Consider the following 22,505-nt stretch of genomic DNA (forward strand, 5'->3'; position numbering starts at 1 on the left):
TATTGTGTAATGTTTGATGCTGAATGGTATACACAAACAACAACTTGAGAGCCATTCACTCCTGGCAAGTGAAGTTTTATTTTGGCAAATTTCTAACACTAATGAAACTAGCAACGGTGGACATATTCATTTACAGCAAGCATGTAATTTGATCACATGTAATATATATGGGGTCTGCATGGCTACCCTCATTGCCAAGAACATGAGACCTTGTAATAATCTGATGCCTTGCATCATACAGTAAACATACACTATCAAATTCATTAAAACATAGTATAATGTGCTACCACAGCATGCACACTGAAGGAGGTAGAGTAATTAGGGGATTCACCATGAGTCTGCACTGAGGGAGGGATGACTGTCATTTGTTGTGATATTCATGCTTCAAGTAAATTATATAGTCTCCTTTATTATCAAGCTTCTTACTTAGCCGGTGAAAAGGAGCACACCATAATGAAAGCTTGCTGATTGCACCGTATTTATTGATGAGCGTAAATCTGACTATAAGGCCACAAAGTAATTACGCTGTCATTCTTAATGAGCTTCCAATTTACACTGCTTGATTACTAGCAAGTAAAAATTTATTGTTTTTCTATAGCATTCCATAGACTGCTGAAATTAAATATCTAAATGCGGATGATCAAAAGACAATCTACTATATTTATTACAGTTAACTAATGATGCCTTGTGAATAAACACTGTTTATAAAAGTAAATTGTTTAAAGAGAATGCTTGTGGGAACACTGCACATTTAAGGAAGCACCGCATCATTTAGTTATTATTTGTTGCACAGAAGCTACAATCTGTAATCTGATTTTAGACTAATGAAAAAACAGGGTAAAAGAATGAGTGCAGGAGAAAAGTTCTGCTGCGTTGCTGATTTGTTGTGATAAAATTTAGTCTATGAGTCATTGCCACATAAATGATTTAGTAAGCACCGCTGGCTCTCACGCTTTGACACATTTTATTAATTTTTATAATTATTATTGCAGCGACAGAGCCAGCAGCTCTCGCCCGCTCAGGAGTGCGTTTCCCGAAAGCATCGTTATCCAACTATGATCGCAATTTCCATTGAACTCCATTGGTAACGACGGAACTTGCGACCATAGTTGGCTTTGGGAAACGCACCCCAGAGTGGTTGGGCGAGGCTTCGTTATTTGAGTCTGAACCCCAGAGACAGAGGAGACGTATCAGGAAACAGCCTCTGAACGCGAGCGCAGCCCACCTCGCCCCCACCTGTACACACACCCGCTCATTGACACCCACAAATCTCTAAAGAGACCATCATAGCCACTAGCCCTGAACGGACACGTACGGCCATTTGTCTTTCTGTCTTGGTCCGCTCCAGTGCGCCACAGACGCAGGCATGCCAATACTTCACCTTATCCTGACCTTCCCCTCCACACAACACAACAGCCAGAGCGGCGGCCAGTCGTGGAGTACGCTCATGAATAAAGAATGACTGAATTATGACCGAGCTCTATTTGATTTGCATTAAACTATCATCTGCAAAATAGCTCTTCTCGTTCACTCACGAGGGCTCACAGGCACATGGTGCGAAGGGAATCTGAATAATGGATATATCAGATATATCAGGTTTACGTTATCTCATTTGAAAGTCAAATTCCTTGCATTGCAGAGAACATCATTTCAGAAGGTTTGAATGTAACAATTAACGGCTGGAATGCAAATAAACAAATATAAATGTATCTAAACACACTTGATGTGTTTGATTCTCTCCAGCAGACAGCTTCATGCCAGCTGTCACCTCACAGCTGTGTCAAACATTCTCCAGCCTCATCACCAAATGTCCACTTTCACACACACGGCCCAGCCTCGCTTACTGCCAAACTCCAGCTCCAAGTGTGATATTTAAAGGTCACATAATGTAAGAGTCTCGGGGATGTGCGATCGGCCTCACTGCAACCGCATTAATTACCGTGCCGCTTATCACCACGGGCTTGAATCGGAAACAACACGGCTCCTTCCGAAATCAGTTTCATTACGATGTCTGAAAAATCACACCAGGCTTCTTCTTTTTAAAGAAAAGTATTGCTTTTCGAGAATTATATGACAAGCATTTACTAAATTTAAAAATGCTCTCTTACTCTAAACCCCATCAAAAAGCAATCAAGTGACAGTTCAGTAAATGAAGGTCTAATTAACTCAATGCAAGGCCTTTCTGGACTGGCTATTTCCTGCGGGCTGGAAATGCATTGCGCTGACCTGATTTAATTGCGCAGGACTAAAATGAGCGTCTTAATGTCCCACATACAGGCTACTTCCCTCCCCAGCTGCAACAGGGCAGCCCGGCACAGAGCGCTGCAGCATTTTCGTGCTCCTGCAATCAGGCTGACAGAACATGGTTGATGAGGGTACGACTAACAACCTTCCTCTTGCTGATATTCAAAGGTTAATTTGTTTCCATTAATGATTAAAGGGTGTCCCATTACCTTAACACGGCTACTAGATGTTTGGTAAATGTTAATTAAGAGGGCTAATTCAGAGTCCTGTCGGGGATGCGAGGAAGGGAGACATGTGGGGGTTTCGGGGAGCCCCCCTCTGTCAAAAGAACAAAAGCAAATGTCTCTCCAGTCCTCATCTAGTGAAATGGTATTGTCTGATATCAATCTGTGATTCTCGCTCTGAGATCTGAATGACAATAGTTAGGTGTATTGTGTATGACTCTTTAAGCCCACTAGCTGGCATTGTGCTCATTCACATTTATTTTGCTAATGAGGCAGTAGGAATGGCCTGTGTCTCTGACTGGTGTGGCCTTGTTTCACCAAAGTGCAATGAACCCAGAGATCTACAGAGTTTTGATGACAGGCACTTACGTTGAACATCAACAGGCGGACTGCTATTCAAAAGCACTGCAGACTGTAGTAATGCTGCAAACTCCATAGCTTTTTCCTAGTCTGGCAAGCCAGACCTACATCAAGATGTTAGGTCTGGGAACTCACAATTGGCATACCTCAATCCGAGGGGCGGGATAAACGGTTGTCTTTCAGTATCCCTCGGCACGCAATAGGATAGCGCTACAACCAACCAGAGCAACGATCGGCTGTGGCTGAGTGAGTCCCATGCGTTTTTCCACCAGCGGAGCTAGTTGATATATTAGACTTTTGCCGTATCCGATCGTCAAAACTCCGATCACATCTTCCTTTTTTAAGAATGACTTAAGTGACGTTCTCTTAACTCCAAGTCCTCCAGAGTCGCGGCCAAATCCGATTCGAAAGACCGCTGTTCGCCAGCAGCATCTTCTTTGTTTTCAAGTAACGTTAGCAGGGAAATCACCTATGGAAATCACGCGGAACCGTCACATCTCTGCCGTCATTGTTAAGCTCTCCCACCAACTCTATACACGATTTGATTGGCCTGACCAGAGTTTGGTTTTTCCAGCTCAAAAAGCCAACGGAGAGTTGCTAGACCACACTTTGCTGCGAAATAATTTTTGCTGCCGCTAGGGTGCGTCTAGATTTCTAGGCTAGCTTTTCCCTGTTGCTACCAATAAATCAGGTTTTTTTTTACTTACGGGAAAAAAGCAGGGGAAAAAATACTATTTTAAAAAGACATTTGCTAAAGTGTTTTTCAGTGGCTCTTTTGACAATTCAATTCTAATAACTCAATCTAAAGATCCCTGGGGCTAATGGGAACAGTGTTGCAAATATTTAATGGATAGGGCTGTCAATCGTTTAAAACATTTTAAATATTTTTTGTATCTTACATTTTGCTGCTATGGGACTGCAGTAGCAAAATATGAACTACAAAAAAAAACCCCACAAGATTCATAAAATAAACTAAAATATATATATATATACGGTAACAAAGTATTTTTCACTTGTAGGAGGCACTTCTTGCTGATGATGCTAATTAAATGTCACACATTTAGCAAATTCAGGTTTGCTGATGTCAAAGTGAGAGACAGCATAAACAAATTTTAACATAAATTAACACCATAAAAAAACACTAACAGCATTAAAACATTTTTTTAAATAACTGCATATTATTAAAATAATTCAATTAATTAATTAACTCTTTCCCTGCTAGTGTATTTTTTTTTTTTAATTGCCAGGCACTACCAGATTTAAAAAAAAATCATTTTCATAAAAATCTCATGGCCCCCCAGAATATTTTGTTATATGAATATCTGAACATGCAATATATCAAAAGAAAGAACAGTCGCAGGCAGCAACAATAATACAGCGAGAGTAAAAGTTATGTCTGCTTTCTTTGCGTATACATTTGGGCGGTGTTATGAGGCTCTGCCCCCACAGACTGACGTAGATTTGTGGAGGCGTTTGAATAAAGAGTTTTAGGAAGGTGTGACTGAACGTTAACTTTTACAAAGAATATCTCTTTGGGTTAGATCAGGGGTCTCAAACTCAACTTAACTGGGGGCCGCTGGAGGTAGAGTCTGGGTCAGGCTGGGCCGCATCAAGTATTCCACAAAAAAAATTTATTTAAGTATTCCAAAAAAGGAGCACAACTGATCCAATCTTCTCAATCTTTATTATTAACGTTTTTTCTGAACTGTTCCTCTGAATTTGCACATTCCTTTCTGTACATGATTGGTTCTTCATGAGCTGTCCTTCTGACAGTTGAAGTTCATTTCACAAACTTTCTTTGTCTTTTCCTTATACACAACATCTTTGTGATACTTATATTTGCTCATGTCCTTTTTATTTTCTTTATACAACACTAATATTATATTGAAAGTTTTCTTTTGGAAGGCACATTTCCTTTTATTATAGGCTACTTAGAAAAACAATTATTGCTTTTGAATACAAATATTTGCAGTCATGTCTGCCCGTCTTATTGAATTCTTTCTACACAAGTATAGTGTCTCAGGCAAATTACTGACTTTGCACAAATCAAAGCAAACCTTCTTATCAACCTGTTGGACACATATTACAAGCTCAAAATGATTATTCTCACATTGTTTTAGAGCAGGGTTCTCCAACACGTCGCTCGCAAGGGGCCTGTTCACATATTGTGCTCACATATTTTGCGCGCTCAAGTTCGCTCTCTCAAATGTAGGCGCGCGGCAAGCCCGCTCATAATTGAAGCGACGCGATCATTTTTTCCAGGCGCAGTATGTTTGTACTTCGCGGTTGTCTATGACAACTATTGACAACAAACCCACCGTAAGCTGTCACGAGACTATCTATGGTAGCCCGTAACGGATAAAAAAAAAAAAAAACGCGGCACACGCAACAACGGGCCGCACTAACATTAAACTTTAATGTCAAGTAGGGGCCACAAGGCCCGCGGGCCGCGAGTTTGAGACCACTGAATTAGATACTTTGAGCTTTGTAACTCTGCAGATCGTATACATGCACAAACAGCTACATAACACACTAGAGAAAAAGGAAAACAAGAAATCACATCATATGACCCCTTTAAAGCTGCTACATGTCTTGAAGAAGGCGGTTGCTAACAAGTGGCTAAATGGGACTAGAGTCTGTCGGGGACATTAAACATCATCATGCTGAACAAATAAGCTCAGTCCACTTTTACAGCCTCATTATGCTCATAATTGCACTCTTTTAAACTATTCTAACTCAAACTTTCTGGAAAAATGTTTTTAGATAAAAACTGAAAGAGTTGTCGAAAGCTTATGGTGACATTGAGGTTGTGGGACCGTGGTGTAGGTCGTTCATAGCCTACATTTAGCATTTTACTTATGGCGAGTGCATTTATGCTTCATGATTCATAAAACTTGTGTTCATCTGGGAAAATTATCTTGATGGACAAACCAGTGTGTTCTAACTGCCGATTGGCCTACAAAGTGACGTCATACCTGCACCACTCTATAGCTCGTCCTGGGCTGACATTTAATTCAGTAACATTAAGCAGTTTTGATGTTTTGATGTTTATTGTGGGTGACCGTGTATTTTACATATGCATATGATTACATATGATTATCGCTTGTTTCTGCATCTTCTTCGCATGTCTTTTGATCAGGAGATTCAGTATTCTTTCAGAAGATGTGTAATATCGCCCCCTACCGTATAACAGTGAAAACACGGAAAGCCAGAAATTTCAATCAATGGTGGGGAAGCATTGTGTGGATGGAAATTTCCGTCAATGGCGGAAAAAGGAGTTAATATCATTTAGTATCATTATGTAATGCAACATATGAATGGCTTGCTTCCATGTCACCTTGATAAACGGCAAAAAAAATGCTTTTCTTACTTAGTGTTTTTGTCTTGTTTCCAGTCTAAATATCTAAAAATTCTTAAATCAAGAAGCATTTACTAAGTAAAATGGTATTAAGATATAAAATGTGTTTTTTGTTTTTTTCAGAATATATATATTTTTTAAATGATCTGCATCTTAAAACAAGATTATTTTTCTTACCCCACTGGCAGATAATTTAGCTTGTTTTAAGCAAAAACTCACCTATTTTATTTTTTATTTTTTTGAAAACAAGACATAATATCTTATGTCATTTTACTTATCTAGTAAATGCATCTTGATTAAAGAATTTTTTAATATTTGGACTGGAAACAATACAAAATACTAAATAAGAAACGCATTTTTTTTTGCGGTGTACAACAGCAGAGCACAAAAATTCAGAAGTAAATTAGAAACCCATACTCTAAATTACCTCGGCAGGCCCCTCTCATCAAAGGGCAAGATAAGCATTTGCATTTGTTGTCCCCCTGACATGCCTAGTGTTTCTCTTTGCCTTCTCTGTCTCCCTCTATAGAGGTAATCCTGTCAGAGGAGAACGCAAATGAGATAGCAGCGAACCAAACATGGTGGCGATAACAAACAAAAACAACCATCAGGTCAGAAGACAAAACCAGTGACAAAAAAAAACAAAAAAACAAAAAAACAAATACAGGACAATGGTGTGCTTATGTGAAAGGAATCCATTGAAATTCCATTTGAAGAGTTGATGGGTTGGGTGCAAAGGGGGAAAAAAGGAGAGAAAAAAAGCATGGTCCACAAGCATGGGACACTCAGCTTTATCCTCCGCTGAATTACAAAGTGCAGTTCCTTCCTGTGATCAGTCAGCCCTTGGCAAAACTGGCACGGCTTTCTCCTGCGCTGGGCCCTGGGCACTCGGCCATGATACAAAACTTCCTTTGAACCAAACAGCTGTGGGCAGCAGGATTGATATAATATTTTATGTATTAATTACATACACAGAAAAAGGGCCATAGATAGGCAGCCTGTCTTTCATGCAAGCAGATGAGCCAGGCGTGTAACTTTAATTTATGAGCCCCTAATTCATTCTCCATCTCTGTCTGTTACACTCATTAGTTTGCATTTCCTGTCCAACATCCCTGAGAGAACAAAAGGCCATCACACTTCTTGAGAAAATATTTTCGGTTTCCTCAAGGACAGATTAAACAACGACGAGGACAAACATACATGCCCATCCCAAGCTTGCACAACAGATTTACAAAACTGTTGATGAATCTCAGTGTAATGTGTGCCATTTCAACCAAGTCCAGACTCCAACTGCAGCTGTATTCTGATGTATGTCCTTGGTGTCATTGTACTCATTTGTTTTTATCATGTTCCAGTCCCTGGCAGCAAACATACATCAAATTTCATATGTACATATTACCTGCCTTGTATCAGCACAGAACATTCACAATCTCCATAAGGTCAGGTGCCTGAACACATAAGCCAACAGCAATGATGTTTCAACCTGCTCCTACTGTCTTCTGCTCATCATATGCAGCATAAATATAGTGACAATATCATATAGGGCTGGTATATATCAGTATATATCTCATCACTTTTGGGGATACTCATTTTAAAAAGGTTTTTTGTCCAATCAGAGGAAGGATGACTTACGTAGGAAGATTATTTCATTTTCATTTAAACGTATCAATATTAAAGACATTTATTAAAGACATATTTACCTGCATAATATATGATACTTATTATGAAAAATAACTACTATTCTTAATATTTTAGATTGATGAAGCAAAAAAAAAAAAAAAAAAGACCATTGAATCATGGACAGTTGCATCATGGGAAAAAAAATGGACAGTTTGACCCGATTTACAGAAATAAACTTTCAGAATTAATTTTTGCTTGAATTAAAATCATATAGGCCTACTTTTAAAACATCCATCTTAAAGGGTTAAAAAAAAACATCTTAAAGGGGTTGTGGGTAAAATGGTGCAATATGACTAGACAAAACAGAGAAAGGGGGCTGTGACGTTTCCTTTTGCCAAAAACTTATGGAAACTTCAACATCCATAATGCACTTGTCCTACTGCCATCCAAGGCCTCTGTCAACCCAACTGTCCATGAGGCAGTTCGCATACAAAAATGTGGAAATAAGATCTGTAATTTTAACAAAACCCCTGTCAAAAGTCCACTTGATGCTTTTGCAGACAAATAAACAGGGAGATCTGGGTACAGGTAACATGCAAATTGTTCATTTATACTACACGTTGACACTTTAACAATACAAAGCTGGTTGAAAATCTGTGAGGAATGGTCATGAAACTAGTTTAAGTGCATGTCTTTGGGAACTTTATGGCCAAGCAAATATTCCATAAAAACAGCCACAATATTCACAATGTTGCTTAATTCTACATTGCCAGCATCGTTACAAACAGAGGATTCAACAGGTCACACAGACCTAAAGACAGATCTACCAGAAAAAAACATCAGATAGGCTACGTAAACACCTTAAAGCATAGCACAACTGAACTCCACCTTGCATTATTCTCCATATTCTACCCATGATTTACCAACATTTTTCTACCATTCCTTTAAATAAAATTAGCAAAAAGCCAAATAATATTAAAGATGAAGAGAGGGAGAACACAATTCATACCAACAAAAGATTCTTACATTATACTGATTCTGTTCTTTGAGGGGACAGATTGCCTTATTTTTCCTTCAAACTATTGCTCGACATACACACACTTATATAAATATAGATATATAGTGGCTCACTGGCAACAAGTTTTCTCAATAACAGATAGATTCTGTTGCTTAGCAACTGCTGTGAGGCAGTCATGGCTTGTACCTGCTCCTTAAGGCAGACTCCATCTTGTGTGGTTCTCTTACATCTAATTGGTCAGGTGGTAAAGACTGAGCATGTGAAATACCACCTTCCCCATTGCAGTCAAGGTCTGTAAATGACAGGTAGCTCAGACATTATTTTAGCATTCTGTCTGTAGAAATGTGCACAAATACACTGCTACTAGCATGAATTAAAAATGACAGCGTAAAATATGGAAGACATTTATCTCCCAGTAGAGAGGTTCATAAATCCAGTGCCTAAAAGTATCTTGAGCTCCAACAATACATCAAATTTGGCTGGCCATCAGTCCTGATCATTAAAAAAAATTAGTAACTATGTAAATTATATTGTACGCTCTTGGGCTTCAGATGTCGAAGTTAAGTTTGATTTACTGTAAGAAGCTCAGCTGGATGCAAGAAGGGAGAGAAAGTCAGGTTAAATGAGACATTGAAGAGACATTTGTTCTACTTCTGATAATGTAACAGTCACATAGGCAAAAAAAAAGTGATGGATTGAAATATATTTTGGTACAATGTTTGCTTTTAATAATTCAATTTCTCAAAACACAGTTCAGCCTCATGCATTTTTATTAGAGGGAAAGCTTTAGAGTTTAATGACTTTTTCCTCCCCTCTTCCATCTCAAATTGAAAAAGTAAGACCAATTTTAATATGGTTTCTGGCAGAGAAGTGACTGCCCTCACATTTTCCTTCTCACATTCAGTCCTGTGGTCTTCTGAAATCACTCTCTGCTGGAGAAAACAAAGATCATAAATGTAAATGTAAGATCTAACAGTCTGAACGGATCCTTTTATTTTGAATTTGAGTCTGAACAGCTTGTCTGAACAAAGGCAAGGAAATATGAGTTTAGAGGGAATGGCATTGTTACAGTTTAGAGCAGAGCATAATCTTGTTTAACACAGTCTCATCCCAAGACGTCATATGACTGACGCTTTTGACCATACGTCAACATCCGACGTTTTAGGGCACCCTTTAACGTCAGTTAGATGACGATCCTAGGGCGTCATATGTCTGACGCTTTACCTTTAGCGTCAGTTAGATGACGCGGGTAGGTTTAGGTCTGGGGTAGGGTTAGGATTTCATAGCGTCATATACTGACGTTAAAGGGTACCCTAAAACGTCGGATATTGACGTATGGTCAAAAGCGTCAGACATATCAGATGAATTATTCCAATTGTTATTCATTATCATTATCTAGAAAACAGTAGGCAGAACGTTCTTCACAAAAATTCACATTTTGTCCTTTATTGAAGAAAGTCATATGTTTGGGATAACAAGAGGATGAATCAAAGACAGTTTTTATTTTAAGCTTTAATATGTCATCCTTAAATCAAGCATGGAAATACATTTTCACTTTATGCATATTGGTTTGGCTTTTAATGTTATTCCATAGTTCCCTTAAGGGAGTAATTAACCCCCCTTCCCCAATATACAGTATGAAATACAAATCTATTACAGTAATAAACTGTAATATAAAATATTTTTACAAAATCCAATTTATTCATATGATGGCAAAGCTGAATTTTCAGCATGATTACTCCAGTCTTCAGTGTCACATCCTTCAGAAATCATTCTAATATGCTGATTTACTGCTCAATATATATATATTTTTTTATTATCAATGTTGAAAACTTTGCTTAATATTTTTGTGGAAATGTCATACTTTTTTCAGGATTATGTAATGAATTGAAAGTAAAAAAAAAAAAAAAAACATTCATTTTTAAATATAAATATTTCATGACATTATAAATGTCTTTACTTTCACTTCTTGTTTCCTTGCTGAATTAAAAGTATACATTTCTTTTAAAAATCTTATTGACCCCAAACTTTTTTACAGTAGTGTAGATTTTTAATTCTAAATTGCTCTTCAACAAGTTGTCAGAGAACGTTCTTAGTATTCTGATGTGAACAGCGGAGCCATTTAAAAATCTTACTGAACTCTGGAATCTTATTCAATATTCATTAATGTGAATGTTCCCTAACTACAATATTCTCTCTGCTTCACTGGTAGCCCCAGTCTGATAAATAATTTAGCACTATATGGGTGCACTGACAGCTAAGCAACATGTTTTCATACACTTTTCTTTCCTTAAGAAATCACCTACAAAACAATACAACAACAAACTAGAAAATCAATTATTCTTTGTGCCAGTGCATCACATGCATTATACAGTACATTGACTTATGAAATATATATACTTACATATATATATATATATGTTCTATATATATATGTGTGTGTGTGTGTGTGTGTGTGTGTGTATACATATATATTATATATATATATATATATATATATATATATATATATATATATGGAAAATCCCATATGTATCTACAGTCTCCATACACAGAACCTCAGGAACAGATTTCTGTGTTTTGTTTAGTTTTTTTTTTTAAAAGAACAAGGAAACACTGTGATGGTAGGAGCCCAAGGGAGACTATTTTATTTTCAGGTGCAGTGATTGTGTGGGTCATCTGTTGAGTCTAGCTCAATGTCAGCCCCTCCAGGAGAAGAGAGGACACTCAGGCAGAGCTGAGCAGGGTGGCTGATCATGACATCCCAGGCCGCATCCCACTCTCCCCTCACAGGCAGGCAAGAGAAAGAAAAAGACCCCGGCATTCGTGATAAAAGAGGCATTCAGTTAAGAACACCAAAGACCTAATCGGCAAAACAGCCTTGAGATTGCTCCCGATCCCAGAGGGCAAAAAAAGAGAGAGAGATGGGGGATTTCTGTAACCCGCACTAATATTTTTTTTATTTTTTTATTTCCCTCTTGACACATCTCAGACGAGATTAGGATCCGATTCAATTAACTTTTATCTGGGTGGAAAAAAAAAAGTTCTTGGGGAAAAAAAAGAAAAGAAAGATCATGGCTGCACTTCAACAAAGAGTTTCTCATACTGGGATTACAGTCATGTTTCTGTGTTGCAACAAAGTGGATTTACATTGCAAATCAAACCCAGATGGGGTCAATTTTGCATTTTAATGTGCTTCCTTTGGAGAGGAACTCTGCCACTCTGACAAGTTTTGCCTGCTCTGGTTTGCTTCCTAAACAACAACCTGTCCTGACCATCTTTACACACTCGCTGATGGCAACGGAAACGGAAAGAAAGCACCATACAGTCAGTAGAATTGCATGTTTACACATTTCAAAAGAGTCAGGTGCAGAACAATTGGAAAAGCAAGAGGATGTAAGCACTTTATTTATCTTTCTATATATCACTTTTTTATCCATCCACTAGAAACACGCATAATTTTACTGATAAACGCATATGAGGAACAATCAAAGAAATATTCTAGTAAATCAATGTTTAAGGCTCATAGCGGTCTCTTGAACAGCTAATATACAAACGCAAGCAAAAACCAGTCTCGCTTTTGAATAAGAAATTTCTTTATGGAGCCATTGATTTTTTTTCTTTCCTATTTCTTTTTTGTTTAGCCAACCTTGAAGGATTCCACCAACAATCCCAGGGACGGCGGTTTGGTTCATTCTGAATACATCATATTTTCAGTAGGTTCAAAGGTCTGAAGAGCATCGTCAGAAAATAACAGAAAAACAATGCATGTACATGGCGGTTTTCGCAGTACTCCGCTTCTGCAAGTATTATGCATTTAGATTAAAGCGTTTTCAAAATCTTTTGAGGAGAGAAACCGAGCAGCGTTGCAAACCATCAGAGGTGATAAAGTTCATGTGCCAGCGCTAAACAGAGGAATAGACAATAAGAGTATGCTAATAATGCTTGGCAAAAAAGGCAAACCCACCAGGCATCTCTTCTTCAAGTGCTGTCTTGCATGCAAAATTGTTGATTCAAGTGTTTTTAATTAGAGTCACAGTAAGAGGTGAATTTTTTAATTTCACATCAGGCTGCAGACGTCCACTTAGACATGGCTGCACAGGTATGGACGCTTTCTGAGGGGATATTATTCTAGCAGTGCTGCTTATGAGCACCTCATCACTATTTAAGAACTGCTGAAGAGGGCATGGTGAGTCTTTATTGCCTGTATCCCGCTGCCATCTCTGCATTTCTACGGGTCATCGAAGCTGCATGGGGGAGTGTGATTAAAACACGCTGTGGGGTTACGGCGGTTCGCTAGCACCATGCATTTTAGAAGAATTCTTAAGCTTTTGTAAATGATGAAACAATACACTGTGTCTGTCGGAAACACTGGAAGAATGACAGGTTGTCAATTAAAGTTCTCGTAATCACCCCTGTCACGGAGCTGCCAGATTCCATTACAGCCCCTGCCAGGATGACGGAGTTTTCACGTTCTTAATTGCACTGCTCATTTGAGGGAAAAATAAAATGTTTTAAGCAGAACATTCCAGCTAATGTTTTAATCGTGTTTTTATCTTGAGCATCATGAAAAAGACAGAGAGAGACATCTTCTCCTGGGAGAGCCTCAGCTGGCAGTATCCTCGAGACTCTGTGACAGCATTAATGAATGACAGATGTGTCCGTCGGATCAAAGATGCCCTAATTTATCCGAAATAAATCTCTCAGGACATGTAATATGCAGATGTGGAGGGAAACGAGCTGACTATCTCAATATACCTTTCTCCTGAAAATTAGGTGCGAAATGAAGTGGACGTGTCAAGCTGCACTTCGCAACACATGAATTGCAATACGCATGATCTGCTTGAAACAATTTCTAAATATAGTGCTTTTGTTCTGATGGCAGATCACATTGGTCTTTGTAACTGTACAACCATTCAAGAAGCTCATATCATAAATCATTTATAAAAATAAAAAAAATATGTAGAACAGATGCTTTTTTTATACTCATGCAAGTAAAGAAGCAATCATTGGTACTAACGTAGTTATTCCAGAACAGTAACACTGAGATGATTTACAAAACACACGGTGCATAACTCACCAAATATCCTCTCTGAACTCCGGTAAGTGTCTGGACAGCCACAGCAGTGCTTTCTGGGTCACAGCCTAACTGATCAATGAGCATGGATAGAAATTTGGGACTTTGGAGACTGCAAATGTAAGCAGCTCTGACCCACTTACAGTGCCATGTGGGCAGTAAAAGGGCACGGAGATAATGAGAAACTGGACATGCAGTGGCACGGCACAGCATGCAGATGTAGGTTGAGAGATTGCCACTTGTGACAGGTGCTCCGTCACTAGACAGGCAAATCATGGCCTGCGGTAATCTCTGATTGGCACTTAATGAGCAAACTTCACTGACACGAAGGCCACAACCTTTGGTCGCAAAAGAACATCTTGGATTGGAAATCCAAATGAATTCAAAATGGCTTCTTGAAAGCATGTGCTTTACTTTATAGTAAAATAATAAACAGATTGATTAGGAATGCAGTGGTATTAAAATTCTGGCCCATAACAATAAAACAAAATATCAATGTATATATATTTCCAGTGTTTTATTTTATTAGACAGTATAATGTAGAATTTTAATATTTTTTTAATTTTAATAAATGTTTAAATTCTACACTATACATCTAAATAAATTAAAAACACTAGATTAATATAATATAATCAATTTTAAAATGTAAACGCTACAAGTGTAATGCACCATATAAAGGATATGTGCTCAAAATAACTGGAATTATATTAATTTGAGGATTTGCTAAAGATTACATTTAACTAATATAAAAATAAAAATAAAGTTACAAGATTAACTTTAAGTGGGTGTGAAAATGACAGCAAAGGTCATGTAAACATGTTTTTGGAAATTACTATGAGCATGCAAAATTAATTATGCAATATTAAGGGACAGTATGTAATTTTCGCCGCTAGAAGTTGCATATTCAAAACAATAACAAAGGCGTAGCTTGATGACACTGTGAAGGAGTGTGGCATGATGGGAGTTGTAGTCTTCACCTCAACTGCCAATGGAAATCAATCTGATGGGACTCGCAAATAATGTTCATGGATGAGGTAATGAAATAAAGTTTGATCACATGATTTTATTTCATTCTAATGAATTAACCGCAACAAGTAACAATGTTTAATGCTAAATTACTGCGCATACATGTCCGTTTATTTGTAAAATGAAATGGGGTGGGGAAACGCTGCGCAGTTTTTCGTGTTTAAAACAATCCTACTAAAAGTACATTTGACCATACCCACAGCATTTGCAAAAAGGCTGACTTATATTTATGTATAACAGATACTTATTACACTGCCAGAACACGGTTTAGCCACATCGATATTGATCCTCGTTTTATTTCTCCTCTTGTCCAAAACTCTTCTTGGGTCATTTGATGCACCCGTACGTTTACGTCTCTTGAAGTTATCTTTGCTCATGATAATGATGCAGTTGACAGGCGACGCAATGAGGAAGGATATTACACTGGTTAAAATTGCTAATTTCTCTGGATTTAAACATTGTTGGAAACTTTTGGGATAATGTAATGTAATGTAATGCAAGTCAACAAAATATATTACATTTTTTAAATAAATATTATATATATATATATATATATATTAGGGGTGTAACGATACACGTATTCGTATTGAACCGTTCGGTATGGCTTTCGGTTCGGTTTTCGGTACGCATTTTCAAACCGAACGGTTCATTGGACCATTTTCCCTGCCGACCAAAATTTCGTCATTTCAAATGTAGGCGTGTTGCGCGTGGCAAGCGCGCTCATAATGTAAGAGATGCTGGCGTGACCACAACATTCCCCAACATCAAATGGCAAATGTAATGTAAGCAGAACAAAACTGAGCTACTCGTTATTGTGTGGTTGACGGACCGTTTATCAGTTTGGACCAATGCAGCGCGAGCCGATCTTAATCATCAGCACTGTTACTACACAGCGAAATCCAGTAAAGAAAGCATTTGAATTCGCCACTGAAGTAATAACATCGCTGCGAGATCTAGTGAGAAACATTCGCATTTCTCCGTTATTAACGGATCAAACAGCGCTGACGTGGAAACCAGGAAGAAACATTGTGCCATGAATGAACTATCCGGTGTCCACAGATCAGCAACATTCACCATGGATGTACTGTAGTAACACTACTAACTGTAACCATGGAGGTTTGGCAGAATTAGTAGGCTATAATGCTTTCAAGTAACATTACGTCTGTTTTATTTTGACATTATGAATACAATTGCTGCCCTCAAATGTTAATCTGAACTAAAATAAACCTTTGTTTATAATTACTACAATATTACATTTCATTTTGTCCAAGGAGCTGTTTTGTTTTATATGCTCCTAAGAAAAGTCAAGTATAGCTCCATCATTGCTCAAACTAATAAAATATCATACTTTATGATGTTAATTTTAATAAAAATATAATTAAAAAAAATTAAACATTAAATTAAATTAAAATTAAAATTAGTACCGAACCGTGACACAAGTGTATCGTATCGAACCGAACCGTGAATTTTGGGAACCGTTACACCCCTAATATATATATATATATATATACACACCAATACATTGTGCATCTCTAAGATAAAAAATAAAAAAAATACAGTTTTCTTAAACTGTATTGACACAGCCTGTCACAGTTACAGTGACAGAAAAATCTATTCCCTACATGTAACTGTTAACAATATGATGTGGTCGTGTCTCACATGGACTTACTGGATATAAAAACGCATGAAATAGACATAATTGAATTGGGCCCCTGGTTTTCTGCTGTAATATAGGGACCAAAGTAATATATTCACTTCCAAAACCTCTTTTAAAGCAGTTAAGCCTCTGTAAAGCAGGTTGTCTCAACGTACTACTCAACAAATGTCTTCAGGTTTACCTGGCTCCCTGACACAGGTGCTGATGCTTAATGTCCCTGTTAAGGGCCTCCCCTTTTATCTCCATCCAGTCAAAGAAAACCAACAGCCTAGCGCAGCTTGTGCATTTACACCTCCTGGCATGGCACCTTGCACTTGACTTGGCCCTCTATGCCTTATCAAATGTCTCATTAGCATTCCCTAGCCATAGAACTTCATAAAAAGAGCTAGTAATTCCAGGCAGGCTCCCGCCGAGACGACTTCTTTCATTATCAGATCCCTCATGCCTGCATGAAGCGTTCTCCCTCCGTCTGCGACCTGCAAACTGTCTGGGCTGGGTTTACCTCACTGCGCTGCAGCTGTGTGCCTCCTCATTACACTATCCATTCATCAGAGCCGGCTGGAGTCTCCGGAGTTCAATCGTGATGCAAGAGTACTGGGAATCTGGTGAGGTCTGCGCTGACCCCTTCTGCGCAGCAGGGATGGAGGGAGAATCATTCATTAGTGTATTGAGGAAAATTCAGAGGATGTTACATGTAAGGCCTAAAATGATTAATTGCTGGATAATATGTTTGCATCAAAAGTAGTTAAATGTCACTCGGAAGGTTTATTCCAACCAACATTGCATGGATTATATAAACAGGATTATCAACATGCATAGGCAAGCAATGTGGCTCTTTAGGGCATACGTTTTCACGATTGGATTACACAGGCCTGTTTTATATGCAGGGCACATGTTTCGAGCAGCGAGAGGCAAGAAGCAAGGGTGTTAGATAGTTGGTGAACTGTGAATATGTAGCTTGCATGGCGATGAGCAGCGCGTGAACTGGTGCACATCACCAGTGATTATTTCAGTTACTCATATAAGAGAGAAGCACAGTGACATGACTTTTAATGGCTTCTACTTACTTAACCGGAAGTATTTCAGTCTTTCAACTCTCACAGTTGGAGTTCCGACATATCCACCAACCTTGGCTCTAACTTCAGTACTTGGATTTATTCTTTTTCTTCACAAGAAGAAAGAGCAGAGCTCATTTTCCTTTTTTTAATACATCAACTTCCCTAGCATCTCATGGGGTTTATGCTTTTACATGTTGCTGAGTTTTCTTTTTTCTTTTTTCATTCACAAAAAATAATTAGCTGGTCAGTTGTAGGCAAGGTCTGGATATATTTTGGAGCTCATTGCTAATTTACTTCGCTTGTCTTTTTTTTTAAATGTAACTGTAATAAAAATAAATAGCTCTAACACTTTGATGTTCTGAGCTGAAATTTAAGGGGGGAAAACATGAATAAATGTTTTCCACAAATCCACAATTTCACACAGCACAACAATAACAGCTGCTCGGTTTTTGCTAACACACCAAAGACACATTTTTATTGACCTTCTGATTGAACCAACTTGTGGGAAACTCGCCATTGCTGACTGCTTTAATATAGATTATAGAGGTAGGCTTCACCCACATCAAAAAGCAAAATTTTATCATCATTTACTCACCCGCATGACATTCAAAATCCTTTCTGACATGCTTTCTTTGGTGGAACAAAACAGAAGATATTTTGACAAATGTTGTCTTGCATGTCAATTGTACCCAAAACTGTTTGGCAATGGCTATACCAACATTCTTCAAAATATCTTCTTTTGTGTTCTGCAGAAGAAATAGAGAATTATGACAGGATTTTCATTTTTGGGTGAACTATTGCTTTAAAACAGGGGTGCCTAATCCTGTTGAAAAATACTCCTGTACTTTTCTGTCCTTCTTGATTAAGTATACGTACAATCACTTGTATAACCATTTTGTCATAATGTGACTTCCATACCTACAGTACATATCGTTTTCTGTCTATCAACTAAGTAAATTTAGATTTAGAAAAAGTGGAAGAAAGATGACGATGGAGATGCCATTCATCTTTAATCGCTTCTGTGCACACGGCCATGATAATGATCTGTGATATCAAATGAATTCCTTGTGATTTCAGTTTTTTAATTGGGTTCAGTTGAGAAAGGAATCTGTTATCTAAGTCGGAGGATGCTTGTGTCTCTGGGCAAAGGCAGACGGATGTGAATCGTCGAAAACAAACATCGTCTCATTGCTACAAGACCAATTGTGCTCGCCTTGAATATCTTTTCTTAGACATCAAACTCATTACACACTGAAGCACCAGAGTCTAAACAACAATGTGAGCAGATCCCTGGAGTTCACTACAAAGGGCAAGAGGAGAAATAAGAAAAATAATAGAATACCATTCAGGGGTCAGATGGTAAAGTGTGAAGTGGTCTGAAGGCAATCAATCACAACCGAGGCTCCACCGGGTGAGTCTCCACGGTACCACTGACTATAATATGCTAAGAGGACCTCACTTTCCCTCAAAACAGTCTGCCTTAATTCATGCACAATCATCAAAGCAGCAACTAATTATTCCAAGCAATAATTTTCCATTTGATAACGCCATTCAGCAGGCCTCTCCCATGCTGCTCAGCTAGTAGGCGGTCGAGGAAACAGTCCTTCATACAAGCTACAGACACTTTATTCAGCTAATTTGTGGGTGAAAAAAAAAATCTACAGATGGACTCTATCCAGACTCAAAATGAATTCCTTTGAGGAGGCCTATTGATCTTTTCTTTTTCTACCCTATTAATGATGCTTTCCCTCACTGCCCTCATGTGGGAGTACGACTGCTGCTACTGATGGCGGGGTGGAGTCAGACAGGCTATAACTGGAGCTTCTAATGCAGCTCATACAACAGGCCTGTATCCTTTTATGCACAGTGACATCTGAGGAGTAAAGTTTGTGTGTGTGAGGGGAGGTTAAGGGGCACGACCAGACAGTGCTTTAGATGTGAACAGTCTCAGTATAATGCTCTGCTGGGTGCATCACAACAGGAAGGAGGAGAGCACCAAAGGTCATAATACCACAGGGAGAGGACAACAACCAGACAGAACCCAAAAGAAGCACTGGCCAGAAATGCAGGAAAGGTGAAATATCTGAAACACTTTAGGGGCTTTCGCACCGGAGGAACCATTTCATAGTTCCTAGAACTATTGGCGGAAGTACCCGGATTTTGGCGTGTTCGCACCGCAGGGATAGGAACAATTTTAATTCTAGGAACTCCTTTTGTAGGAACTAATTTAGCTTCTACTTCAGAGTAGGATCTAAACCCTACTTCTATATACCAGCACCCGCCATTTAAAAAAAAGCTGTGTACACACACAGAGTATAGCCTATATTTACTCCTCAAACTAAGGGGGCTTTTACACTGGGCTCGTTTGCTGCGGTCCGTGCCCGAGCGCGTTTGTTCCCGGCGCCCCCGCAGCGTTGGTCTGGTTTCACACTCAACTTGATTCTATCGAACCTTGGTGCGTTTGCGTGCATATTACGTCATTGCAAACGTGCACGGCGCATGATAGAAAACGTCTCAGGTTACGACTGTAACCGTAGTTCCCTGAGAAAGGGAACGAGACGATGCGTCACTTGACGCCTTGGGAACGCCCCCAGCGTGCATGCGTCTGAGCATCAATGTCAACTAGTCCAATGGAAAGAATGAGCGTCACGGGCGGGTGACGTCATGACCAGGAAGGGATAAAGGCTCACCCGGTGAAACGCGGCATTAGCTTCAAAAAGTCGAAGCAAGCCGATCACAGGGAAGCAGGAAGTAAGGCAGGGTGACGCATCGTCTCGTTCCCTTTCTCAGGGAACTACGGTTACAGTCGTAACCTGAGACGTTCCCTTTCGAGGGAACTCTCGATGCGTCACTTGACGCCTTGGGAACGAGAATACCCAAAACGCCAGAATTCCAAGTACCTGAGTGTCAGTCTGTTGAAACTAAGCACTAAGCACCTGAGAACCTGGGGCAGCATCCAGGTCTAAGCTGTAAAACCTGACGAATGTGAGCGGTGAGGACCAGCCTGCCGCATCACAAACGTCTTGGAGGGAAACCCCAAATAACAAGGCTTTAGAGGCCGCCATACCCCTCGTTGAGTGAGCTCTGACCACCAAGGGACACGGATGGTCAGAGTACTCGTATGCAAGTGAAATAGCCTCGACTATCCACTTACTAACCGTCTGTTTAGAAGCAGGAAGACCCTTCTTAGGTGATCCAAAGCAAATAAATAACTGGTCGGACTTCCTCATAGAAGATGTCCGATGAACATAAGTATCCAGTGCTCGCACTGGACACAAGAGGTTCAGCCTTTCCTGGTCCGCAGATGTAAAAGGAGGAGGACAGAAAGCCTGCAGCACGATAGGCCTCGGAATCAAGGTCGGCACCTTAGGGACGTATCCCTGTTTTGGATATAAGAATGCCTTGACCATCCCCGGTGCAAACTCAAGGCAAGTGGGGGAAACCAAAAGGGCCTGAAGGTCTCCAACTCTCTTAAGGGATGAAATAGCTAGCAGAAAGATAGTCTTAAGGGTAAGAAATTTCTCTGAAACCGAATCTAAGGGCTCGAATGGAGCCCTAGACAGGCCTTCTAGTACTATTGCCAAATCCCAAGCTGGCACCCTAGTGCGAGTTGCAGGCCTCAGCCTCAATGTGCCACGAAGGAAACGTGTAATCAGGGGGTCTCGACCCAACGATGTACCCTCAACCAGGGCGTGGTAAGCCGCAATGGCCGCCACGTAAACCTTAAGTGTGGAAGGACATAAACCTGACGTAAAGCGCTCCTGCAAGAACTCGAGTACTGTGTTCACAGAACAGTTAACCGGATCCCACTGATGTCGGTGACACCATACAGAAAAAACTTTCCATTTCAGCGCATATAGTTTCCTAGTAGCTGGAGCTCTGGAGCTTAGGATGGTCTCAGCAGCCTCAGCTGAGAGACCACTCTCTATGAGTTGGGCCCCCTCAGAGGCCAAACCCACAGGTTCCAAATCTCTGGTCGAGGGTGAAATATTGTGCCCCCGGCCTGAGACAGAAGGTCTCTCCTGATCGGGATCTCCAAGGGAGGACCGTCTAAGAGATGGATCAGGTCCGCAAACCAGATCCGACTCGGCCAGCGTGGTGCTACAAGCAGTAGGCTTATTCCGTACTGGCGGACTCGTTCCAGAACTCCTGGGAGCAGAGCAACAGGGGGAAATGCGTACAGACGTAGCCTCGGCCACGTCTGCACCCCAGGGGGGCTGGGTGAGTAAGGGAGAACCAAAGTGGACAGTGCGTCGTGTGCTGAGACGCAAACAGATCCACCTCTGCTTGGCCGTAAAACTCCCAAATTTTCTCCACCGCCTCGGGGTGGAGTCTCCAGTCCCCTGGCCTCAGCTCCTGCCTCGACAGGATGTCTGCCCCCACATTCTGGTCCCCAGGAATATACACTGCCCTCAGGGAGAGTACCTTCCCCAGAGACCACAGGAGGATCTGGTGCGCCAGTTTGCAGAGCGGACGCGACCGCAGACCCCCCTGACGGTTCAGATAAGAGACCACTGATGTGTTGTCTGTTCGTACAAGCACATGATGGCCCCTCAGGTCTGGGAGAAACTGTCTCAACGCATTGAAGACAGCCATCATCTCCAGGCAATTGATGTGCCACGAAAGATGATGACTTTTCCACAGACCCTGAACCGAGCGGCCTTCCATTACCGCTCCCCAGCCGGTGAGGGAAGCATCTGTCGAGATCGTAACACGATGGCAAAGAGCTCCCAATACCGGACCCTGGGTTAAGAACCAATGTTTCCTCCATATAATTAAGGCACGAAGGCACCGCCACGTGACCTTGATCATACGAAGTGGGTTTCCCCTCGGGGAGAACCCTCTGGTCCTTAGCCACCACTG

The sequence above is a fragment of the Rhinichthys klamathensis genome, unplaced genomic scaffold (genome assembly GCF_029890125.1).
Source record: "Rhinichthys klamathensis goyatoka isolate OS25496 unplaced genomic scaffold, OSU_Roscu_1.1 h1tg000301l_1, whole genome shotgun sequence".
Classification (NCBI taxonomy): domain Eukaryota; kingdom Metazoa; phylum Chordata; class Actinopteri; order Cypriniformes; family Leuciscidae; genus Rhinichthys; species Rhinichthys klamathensis.